Source organism: Myodes glareolus, chromosome 8 (assembly GCF_982192425.1).
Source record: "Myodes glareolus chromosome 8, mMyoGla1.1, whole genome shotgun sequence".
In the NCBI taxonomy this organism is placed as follows: domain Eukaryota; kingdom Metazoa; phylum Chordata; class Mammalia; order Rodentia; family Cricetidae; genus Myodes; species Myodes glareolus.
In genome coordinates this window covers 47,739,446-47,750,994 of record NC_142033.1, presented here as the reverse complement: position 1 = coordinate 47,750,994, position 11,549 = coordinate 47,739,446, and the positions used below count along the sequence as shown (strand labels likewise).

Genomic DNA, 11,549 nt, shown 5'->3' with positions numbered 1-11,549 from the left:
GCATTATATGAAATTTTCAAAGAAATAATTTAAAATTATAGACAAGACTTGAGTTCCTAGAAATGTTCTTTTACAAAACTATCATCAAAATGACAGAAGAGGACTTTCCAGCCTTTGTGAATTGAGTTTGAACTTCTAGAATTTTCTATACCATTCCTCGGCAACCAGGAACTCAGAGAATAACTGCCACGCCAACATAGAAAACAGCCCTGTGAAGTTTGAGTTACTTCTTTCATGACAATAGTTATGCTTTATAAGGAGCATTTCACCTTGACTAAAGATCAGAGAGTTTGAGCTTATTTTTACTTTTTCAAGATTGTTGATAACAGGTGTGGTTACAAACAAGAAACCCTAGCCTATGGTGTGATTACTTGGTGTTTTGGACATTAAAGTGGCCAATAGAGGTAGATCTGCTCTACCCTGACCAAACGTCAGAGAATTCAAACCTATTCCTGCTCCTTCATTTTAAAATAAGAATTTTTGACACAAGAAGTGGCTGCCTATAGGATACTTGGTCTAGGGTATATTCACTGCATATCTTGCCCAAAACAATGGACTGTTTAACTCAAGAAATAATGGTTTGATATGTCAAGCATTGTAACACATAACTGTCCTGGTTGTCCTTTGTGCCATGTTAAAGCAGTCTTTTGCCTTCTTCTCCTCTTTTCTGTTAGGGTGTATAAATAAGTGTATGGAAAATAAGTGTGGACCAGATTCAGTATTCAGTATTCACTGAGTTGCCCTCCTGGTATTATTCTATGTCTGTGTTTCTTTCATATCTCTGTTCCTCCTACCGAATATTTCTAAAAGTCATATTCTTACCCTTGAACATACAAACTTGCAGTTGCTGGAAGGTTACAAATGTCACCCCAGTGTGTTTCTTATGACAGAGCTGAGTAAATGAGTTTATACCTGTCTAACCCTTAAATCTTAAATCACATCAAAGTAAGAAAAATATGCATGTTTCCATTTCAGAGAGTACTTATTGCACTTAATTTTTAATAAAGGTTTTTGCTGTCTATTCTGACTTTGAACTGACTATGTAGGAAAGTAAGAATTTCGCATTCTTTAGTCTTTATCTTTCATTTATAAAGATTTATAGGATGAAAGTCCAGGTAAGAAAACTACTTGAAGTACAATTTTGCTATAGCTACTTTTTATGATTAACTACAATATCCCATGTCCATTTTGACATAAGAAACAATAAAGTAAGCTTTGTGAACATGAATATCAAAATATAGATGAAGGTACTAAAAATTTCATCAACTTTTCAGAAAACTGGATACTTCTCCCTGTTGATAATTTTTAAATAGTACAATAGCTAGCATAATGTTGGGGTCCCAAAGTTATCCCACAAAAGACCACTATCCACATATGCAATCAACAAGGGGATTTATTTTCTTGAGAGTAAAGGTTCCAGCATGCAGCAGTCTGCCATCTGACACAAAGGCAAAAGAGGCGATCTGAGAGAAGCTCACAGGCTCCTTTTATATGTACACAACTAAAGGAACTCCAGAAACAGTTAGGCCTTTCTATCTATGATTGGCTTAGCAAGCAGCAGCTGCATTAGTACATTTCTGATTGACAGCAGGGGCTTTCTGGGGCTACAATTCTTCCATCTTTGGGCATGTATGAACAAGTTTCAGGGGGGATAGAGTATTTGTCCCAATTTGGTCATTGCCTGGAGATACTGCTCGGCCTGGCCTAAGCTTGGTATGTGCTATTTTCTTCTTGCTGTCAGGGGCGTTGAAGATTGATTATCCATTGTTTGTGATCCTCTCAGAAACTGCTTGCTTAGCCTCAGGAAGGCGAAAGTGAGGCCTGGTCTCTGACAGAAAACTGAGGAACCTGTCGTGGTGTCTCCTTGGCTCTCTCATATAATTTATAAAATTGGTGTGTGTGTGTGTGTGTGTGTGTATTAGAAAAACAAATACACCTTTTAATCTTATATATTGGGGCTTTTTAGACACTTATGAGTAGATGATACTATTGAAGTCAATGACAGTCTGATACATAGAGCTTGATAAAAATTAGGTAGAGATAATGGTAACCAACAGATATGAATCTTTATTAGAAACTTGGCACTATTTTTAAATTGGGGATAGATGCTACAATTATGTTTGCTATACTATGAGATAAAGTAGAGAAAGAAGAAGATGCTAAGGTACTGAGTTAAGATACAAACACAGGCAGATCGTCTGCATTACTAGCAGAGGCAAAGAACACAAAATAGGTGCATTAACTAAGTGATGGGAAAGTGTGACGATTAATATATCTTGGCAATATATATTCAAAAGGACATTGCTATTTTTTATTAGTTTGAATATCTAAAAATCACCAGCATTAATTCAGGTAGACCCTTTTTGTCACTTCCCCTACTCTATGTTTGTCCCTTTCACATTCCATTGGACTATTCAAATGCCATCTCATTACTCATCTTTTGTGCTTACAAGCCTTCCTTATGAGATCGTGTGTGCACATGAATACATATATACATAAATATGGCTCACTTTCAGATATTGTTCCCTTTAGAAAGTTTGAAAAATGGTAGCTTAACACAATCTTTTATTCCCCGTCTGATTCTAGGTCTGGGGTGTATTTGGGGATTTTAGGGTTTAGACTGCCGCCAAGAAGGCTGCTGCTGTTATCATACTGAGCAGCTGCTGCTGCCTCTTAAGCTCCAGATATTTCTGTAGAAGCTCTTCTAACTCTTTTAAGAGTTTGCTCAGAGAAGCAAAAGGTAAGATCAGGCTATTGCAAAGCTGCCTATGGTATTTTATCTTGCAAGTTGACAGGTTTGCTCAAGATGAAACTCTCCAAGTCTTAAGTCAATTCAGAAAAAAAAAAGCAAGAAAGAAAAAGTTCTTAATTGTTTCTTTCTATAAACTTTTTTTTTTTTGACACTGACTTTTAATTCATTTTGCTTAACTGGAATTTTATTGAGGCTGTCAGGAGCAGACTGCATGCTGTGAGTTGTATGGAACTGGAAACATTATCTTAGCCTAAGTAACAGCTGGAAAGAAACCATGGGACCTCCCACATACCCCCCCACTGAGACACAGACAATGGGTAGGTTATTTGACAGAGTAACAACAGCTGCCGCACAGGTCTAGCTAGTGCAAAACTCAAGTCTGAAGCTTTTAGGTTCCAAATAAGCAGGGTTTATATATATAGTTATTGGTGGCAAAACAACTACAATATTAAGTAATATCTCTTTATCAAATGACAAAGAACAAATGACAAATAACATTTCTTTGTTTATTTTTTCACACCATCTTAGTCTATTCAGTTCAGAAATATTTTAATTGAAATGACTTGAATTTTAAATTGTGTTCTTACTGCACATTTCACATAGCACAAATTATCACTAATTATATAATAAATCAATTGGTGGATAGGGTCAAGATGTGTTGACCAAATATTTGTCCCTTTTCAAATAAAGTAATCTTCATCAATACTTTTCTTAGACATGTGTAAATTTAATTTTTATAAGCAGGAAAAGAAATTATAAAGGCAATGCAAATTGAAGTGGTACTTTTCATTTAGAATAGGGTACATTTTAAAAGAATAAAATATGTCTACACTTTATGGTGGCATAATGTTGTGTGACAAAACAGTAAGAATTTCCTGAGAGAAAGAAACATTCCATCATCAGGGAAGCCACTGAACAGGAAGGTCAACATATCACAGACTAGACCTCAGACAGGAAGCCCATGACAGACGAAACTCCAGATCCCACCAAAGTTCAACTTTGTAGTTTTATTGGGGGTAGTTACAGGAATAATGGTAGGGGTTACTTACAAGATCAAAAATGGCCCAAAGATGGTTGCATCACCAAAAGGCCACTCTGTTATGGGTGACAGCCTACAAAGCTGGAAACTTGTCGCAGAACGCATAGCCTGTAGGAGAAAAACAGGTTGGAGAATTTTATTTTTTTCCATGAGGCTCTGGTGTAAATCTCTTCCCTGCATTCTGCTGATGGCTGTTGTTTCCCAGCAGCTGGTCTGGTCTCAGAATCCTCTTTGAGGCCTTGCTCCTCTCAGTCTTCTTGCTGTCTGTCGGATATCTCCCATGCAACTCTGCACCTGCCTTCTGACCAAGGGTCTCACAGAATTGACTGCACTGCCTGCTTTGGAAGGAAGGAGCCTAGTGAATATGGTCAGTTTCAGATATATAATATCAACTACAAGGCACTAAGACATATTTGTTGATGTTTAGCGGGGTTTTCTTCCTTTCTTCCTTTTTAGTGGGTGTATTATACAGCTAAATATATTACCGGTACAGGTAATTTTTGCCCACTAAACGACTAGTTTTCCTGGAACTACTCAAGCAAAACCAAACTGATAAGTTTCTGCACTTTCAAAAGGTCAGATCAAACTAATTAAAAATAGATAAAAGCTTGTTTATTTGGTGTTACTCCTCAGCGTACTCACCAACTTCAAAAATATGGGACAGAAAAGTCACACAGCTGGGCTAGGCAGGGAGGATTTATAGTAGACTCTAGGAGAGTGCTGAAGATATACCAGCCAGCTGCTGGGACCCTGCCCAAGTATGGTCAGAAACTAAGCCCCTGGGAGGGCACTTGGGTTGGCTGGTCATGTTAGAAAGGCGGGCTGCATCAGCTGCTAGAAATGAATTGGATTTCTGGTGCCATTCTTTTGTTAAGGTTTTCTCTTATTTCCAAAGCAACTGTATCAGTTTGCACTTGCACCAGCAATGGGGTAGTGCTAACTCTAACCCATATCCTCTCCAGCATAAGTTGTCATCAGTGTTTGTGATCTTGGCAATTATTACAGGTTTAAGATGGAATCTCAGAGTTGTTTTGATTTGCATTTCTCTGATGGTTAAGGATGTTGAACATTTCCTTAAGTGTCTTTCAGCCATTTTAGATTCTACTTTTGAGCCTTCTCTGTTTAGTTCTAGACCCCACTTTTTAAAACTGAATTATTTATTCCTTTGATGACCAATTTCTTGAGTTCTTTGAATATTTTGGAGATCATCCCTTTTCCCAATGTGGGACTGCTGAAGATTTTTTCTCATTCTGTAGGCCATTTTGTCTTGTTGATCATGTCCTTTGTGGTGTAGGAGGGTCTTCTTTCTATGTGTTGCTTTCATTGGTTGAATAAAGAAAACTGCCTTGGCCTTTTGATAGGGCAGCCCTTAGATAGGCGGAGTAGACAGAACAAAATTCTGGGAAGAAGGGAAGTGTGGCAGACGCCATAATTCTTGTCACAATCAAGTGGCAATACACATTAATGGAAATGGGTTAATCAAGATGTGAGAGTTAGCCAATAACTGGCTAGAGCTAATGGGCCTGGTAGTAACTTAATTAATACAATTTCTGTGTCATGATTTTGGGATTAAGCTAGCCAGGTGACAGGATACAGCCCACCACTCGTCTTAGTACACCTTTGCTTTACAGAAGCTTCTCGTGTTTCAGAAGGTCAAATTTAGTAATTGCTCTCAATGTCTGTGTTACTGGGGTTATATTTAGGAACTGGTCTTCTGTGCCAATGTGTTCAACTCTACTTCCCAATTTCTCTTCTTTAGGATTCAGTGTGGTTGGTTTTATGTTAAGAACTTTGATCCATTTGGACTTGAGTTTTGTGCATGGCAATAGATATCTGTTTGCATTCTTCTTCATGTTGTTATCCAGTTATGCATTTCTTGAGTATGTTTCTTTTTTACATTTTATATATTTTATTCTTTGTCAAAAATCAGGTGTTCATAGGTGTCTATGATATATACAGGATAGATTGATATCCATGTCTTTGATTAGATTCCACTGGTCTTCCTGTCTGTTTTCACGCCAATACCAGCCTGTTTTCATTACTGTAGTTCTATGGTAGAGTTTGAAGTCAGGGATTATAAAGCCTCCAGACTGTCCTTTTTCTGAACAGGACTGTTTTGGCTATCATGAGCTTTTTTTTTTCTTTTCCATATGAAGTTGAGTATTGTTCTTTTGAGGTGTGTGAAGAAGTTTGCTGAGATTTTGATGGGCATGACATTGAATCTGTAGATTGCTTTTAGTAAGATTGCCCTTTTTACAAAGTTAATTTTATCTAAACAAGACCATGGGAGATCTTTTAATTTTCTGATGTCTTCTTCAATTTCTTTCTTTCTTTTTTCCCACACGCATATAAACTATTTATTAACAGCAAAGGCCCAGAGACTCATTTCTTCTTCGATACACCCACAGTGAGGCCCAGTGGCCAGTGGTCTTGGTGTGCTGGCCTCAGACACGAAGACCCCAGAAGTGGATCAGACCCTCTGAGCCCTAATCTTCTTCAGTCACTCCAGGTCCTCACCCAGGCCGTTGGCCAGAACCTGGCTATACTTCCTGTTCTTCACATCCTTCTGTCTGTTCAAGAACCAGTCTGGTATCTTGTACTGCCGGGGATTCTGCATGATAGTGATCACCTCATCCTCTGTGAGTTCTCCAGTCCTCTTGGTGAGGTCAATGTCCTCTTTTCTCAACACCACATGAGCATATCTCCACTCAACACCCTTAATGTCAGTGATGGCAAAGGCTATTTTCCACTGCCCATTGATGTTGGTATTGAGTACTCGCAGGATGTGCTGGAATTTCTCACCATGTCACGAGAGACATGGTGGCAGCATCTTCAATTTCTTACTTCAAAGATTTAAATTTCCTGTAATATATGTCTTCCACTTATTTGGTTATAGTTACTTCAAGATATTTTACGTTATTTGTGCCTGTTGTGAAGGTTGATCTGTATGGTGATTTCTCAGAAAATTAAGAAACAGTCTACCTCAAGTCCTAACAACATTACTTTTGGGTATAGGTATATACCCAAAGGATACTCAATCATGCCATAAGCACATGTGCTCACCTATGTTCAAAGCAGCATTATTTATAACAGCCAGAACCTAGAAAGAACTTAAATGCCCCTCAACTGAAGAATGGATAAAGAAGATGTGGTGCATTTACATTATGAAGTTCTACACACCAGAAAAAATATTGAAAGCTGCAGGCAAATGCAGGATCTAGAAAACATCATATTGAGAAACACAAATATGATATATACTCACTCATAAGCAGCTTTTAGACATAAAGACAAGAAAACCCTCCTACAATTTATAATCCCTGAGAACCTAGACAACAAAGAGGACCCTAAGAGAGACTTAACTGGATTCAATCTATATGTAAAGTAGAAAAAGACAAGATTTCCTGAGTAAATTAGAAGTGTGGGAATCATGGGAGAGGGGAGTAAAGAAGGGGAGAGTAAGGGAGGGAAGGGAAGAAAAATATGGCTCAATAAATACAGTTAAAAAAATACCCGAATTTTCTCAGTGGCATGGGAAGGTAGAAGTAGGGCAGAAAGGGTTGCCTAGCTTGTGTGAGGCCAAGGTCAGGAATTCCAATCAAACACAAACAAAAGTAAATCCTATGGAGTGAACAGATTTTTTAGGGTACCTGTAAAGCATAGAAATCAGATTTGTTTTTTTTATCAAGGCTGGAAATAGACATCAGTCTACTAAGGGTGGGGGTTGGGGAAGAATTAAGCAGTTAGTTTGGAAAGCATAATGCATATTAACATAATAGGGACAATTTCATTTCATTTTTTCCCAGCATCTATAGTGAGAGTAAAAATCTCACCGAATCATACGAAAATTTGAACTTTGGTACTGTTTAGTTATTGAGATGCATAAAATGCTAAAATGTGTGTTGAAGAAGAGAGATATTTCCTCACTTTGGTAATGATGGAATAGTCTCCTTTTTTATAGGCACATTTAACTGTTTTGAAAAAGGTTTTTTTTTTATTTTTTTTCCTTTGTGGAAGCAGATGTCATCATTGTATACAATCCTGTTCTTATGCTAAAGATGCTTCTGAGAGATGAAGACTGTTGATCCTTTCAAAGTTATGTGATCTATCCCTTTTGCCCACACAGACACAAAAGCCTCTTTGGGAGAGAGCTTTGAGATAGGATATAAAGCAATTTAATGGATAAAAGTGTAAGGACATGCAAATTAGATGTTCAATCTTTCATACAATTAACGGAATTTTAGAATGGCAAATTTTTGCCATGGCTGGAATAGTATTGAGTTATTAATTTTTGTGATTTCACAGAAATCCATATTTTAATAAACAGCTCATATAGGTTAAAACCTGAAGCAAATATATAGTTTGGACAGAGGAATTCCAAGGAGAATGAAACCTTTTGAATGGACATTGTTCTCTTGATGATGATGATGACTAGTTATTTTTACAAAGTGCATTTTAGGTAACCTATAGAAATCCTAATGTTAGAACGAGTAGCAGTGCAGAATAATAGGTCTGAGATCTGAGTTCTACTATGCACGTCATCATGAGCTCAGATTTCAATGTTTTCTAAAGGTTCCCCCAGCCTAACACACACACACACACACACACACACACACACACACACACACACACACACAGAGAGAGAGAGAGAGAGAGAGAGAGAGAGAGAGAGAGAGAGAGAGAGGGAGGGAGAGAGGGAGGGATAGAGGTGGGGGGAAACAGATTCCCTTGGAATGGTCTTCTATCACATAGCTCACTGGTGAGTCCAAGGGGATTTTAAGTGGAGCCAGCATTTCTTCTGCCTAATTGGCAGGGTTTTTTTTTTTTGTCATAGTCTAAAGAAGCTGATTAACATGGAAATTGTTTATGTTGTGGTTAAATTGAGGAATTTTCCCTTGAAACTTCAAAATGAACATGGAAGCAGAAGGGCTTTGGTTGAGTTCGTTGAGTTGCACTGCAGTAAGTCTACTCTGCTCATTTATAGTTCCTCTCACATAGGTCCTACTGCCCATCTCAAGGCATAGGTCCATATCCTTTTCTCCTTTTGAAGAAGCATTTCTGAAAGTGAAATAAAATTATCTTCAAAATGTATGCCTGTTTTTCTATCTTCTTTTTAAATAGAAAGTACAACCAGTCAATAGTGGTTTATAGCTGTGTATACTCATTCTTAAAACTTTTTGTAGTTCTCATTTCCTTCTATTTCCACCATCACACAAAAACTTAGAGCATTATCTTTCCTAATTTATATTAATTCACTTAGGTTCAGCTTGTAGGGATATAATCTTTCATTCTCACCCCAAATACTTTTCAGTAAGTCTCCGTGTGGTATTTTGAATGTAGCTAAAATTTTATCTTGCATCTATTTAAATTTTCATCCTTGGTCTCCTGATGGATACAAATTTTATATGGGCTGATACTGTTTCTAATTCAGAGACAGTGATCACTGTGCTTCACAGAGTAGGGATTTAATCATTTTGTTTGTGTTTTCCTGAATGAAGAGCTCTACTGTATTGATTCATTACCTCCATCCATAATTAATTCTATGTATAAAGAAGTAAGGCTCCTACATTATTCCAATACACACTAATCTGTACAATTTCTGCTAGCCTTTCACAATTTGTTCTATTATAGAATTCTATTACAGAACAAGTTATAAGAATAGCTCCAAGTTTGCTACAAACTTAATTAATTGTAAGAAAGGGGAATTGTTTTATGGTATGCAGAACATTGTATGCAGAAAATGCATATAACAAGCTTTAACAAATTATTTCTTCTTATTGTTTGCCTAATATTTACAAACACAGATTCTATGTGCTGTGATTAAAAATGACTTAAGAACAAGAGTAGATTAATCTCATTTCTATTGGTATAAATAGAATTTTAAGGACAAATGATAGTTAAGAACATAGTAATCAACACAGAGATTTTGTTGCTTCAGCAACTACCATTGCCATCAGATTATCATTCTTCCTCTAATAGACAACGCATTTTAGCAATATTGAATAAAAACCAGCACAAGCAAGGGTTTAAACACACACCTTCATATACACTTTCCACACAGTCTTATTTCTGTCATAAAGAAATCAAACACATTGAGAAAAATATAAATATTTCATAAAAATTTACTATTTATAACATTTATTTAGATGCATATATTCCTTTAAAAGCAAATGACAATAGTTAATAGTATCCATAATTTGCATTAATATTATTAAATATATTTTAATATTAAAGAAAATGTTTATTATTGATAGCCATTTAAATAAAAGAAGTCTAACAAAAGCTATCATGTGAGCTTACATACAGTTTTTATATCTGATCTCTAAAACTCAGAAATAAATGTTCTAAATAGAAATATCTTCAACAAAGTTGCCAATCTTGACCACCCTTCAAAACAGTGACCCCCGTCCACCATATTACATTTCCATAGCTTGATTCATTTTCAGTTATGCCATGCACTGTACTCCTTATCATACTACACATCTCTTAGCATTGACATTTATTACTTTTTCTCATAGCTGCATTGTAAACCCATTAGGCAGCACCCTTTCTCTTTTACTTTGTGTACGGTATTCTGCTTTTTTATTTTGCCTGGATCATAACCCGACACTCAGCATTAAACCTTTCTAGAAATACCCTCATAGACACACCAACAAGTGTGCTTTCATGCAGATTTTTAAAACCCATCATGCCTACAATAAAACCTAAAAATGGTACTTTCATTTTATCATATTATTTTATCTGAAACTATGCTGGTGGTATTGTTTTTGCTGCCTGATTTTAATTAACCACATATCTTTGTTTCATGTAACTGTAGTTTAGGAGAAAAGTCTAAAGTCAAATTCCAATGTCACAACACCAATTAGCAATGGCATTGATGCTATTCTTCTTGTCTGCCCCACCAACTCAGTCTCATTCGTTTCCCTTTTAAAAATGGAGAGATAAACCCTTCAATCTGATAGAAAGCATTGTTTTACTGAATCTTATGAATTGAACTCTTCCTAAAATATCTCTAATAGCACCAGGCAGTTGATCCCAGCACTCAGGAGGCAGAGGCAGGTAAATCTCTGTGAGTTCGAGACCAGCCTGGTCTACAAGAGGTAGCCCCAAGACAGGATCCAAAGCTATAGAGAATCCCTGTCTTAGAAAGCAAGCAAATGAACAAACAAAACAACTCTAATAGCATACTTAATGACTTCTTCTCATTCTCTGTTCACCTGTTCTCTCATTACATACAAAAAATTGGAAAATTGGAATTATTCCAAAACTCTCTGTAAATGGGGTTTTGTAAGCAAGATTAGTAGGATAAATTCTCACCAAGGGCAGAGCAAATCTTTATTTGAAACCGGTTAACTAACTAGATAGGATAGGTCTGATAGCAACTTGAAAATACTGTGGCATCTGTAATTTGTAGGTAGAGGTTTCATGGAATGAAAAGAAAACGTGTTCCCAACAAGCTATACAAATAAGTAGTTCCTTTCTACAAAGAGTTCCCCATATATCTTGACATTTTTAACTCAATTCTGTGTTTACTGTTTGAGATAACAACAGAAACCACAGAAAATGATATTTTTCTGCATTCAGTTTTAGAAAGTATGCAAAAATGTTTTTCATTCTTGAATATATTCATAACAGCAATTATTTCATTTTGTTTCATTGTATATCTCTATACTACATTAGTGTGCTATTGCATGTCATTGCAATTATTAGAGACCCTGGTCTACCTTCAACATTTCTCAAACTGTGAAGGTTAGCATAAAC

At 36.5% G+C, this 11,549-nt stretch overlaps 1 pseudogene; it reads right to left on the bottom strand.

Moving 5' to 3' along the window:
* Window positions 1–6,173: 6,173 nt before the first annotated feature.
* LOC125387625 (small ribosomal subunit protein uS13-like) lies at window positions 6,174–9,742 on the bottom strand (annotated as a pseudogene).
* Between the last annotated feature and the right edge of the window lie 1,807 nt (window positions 9,743–11,549).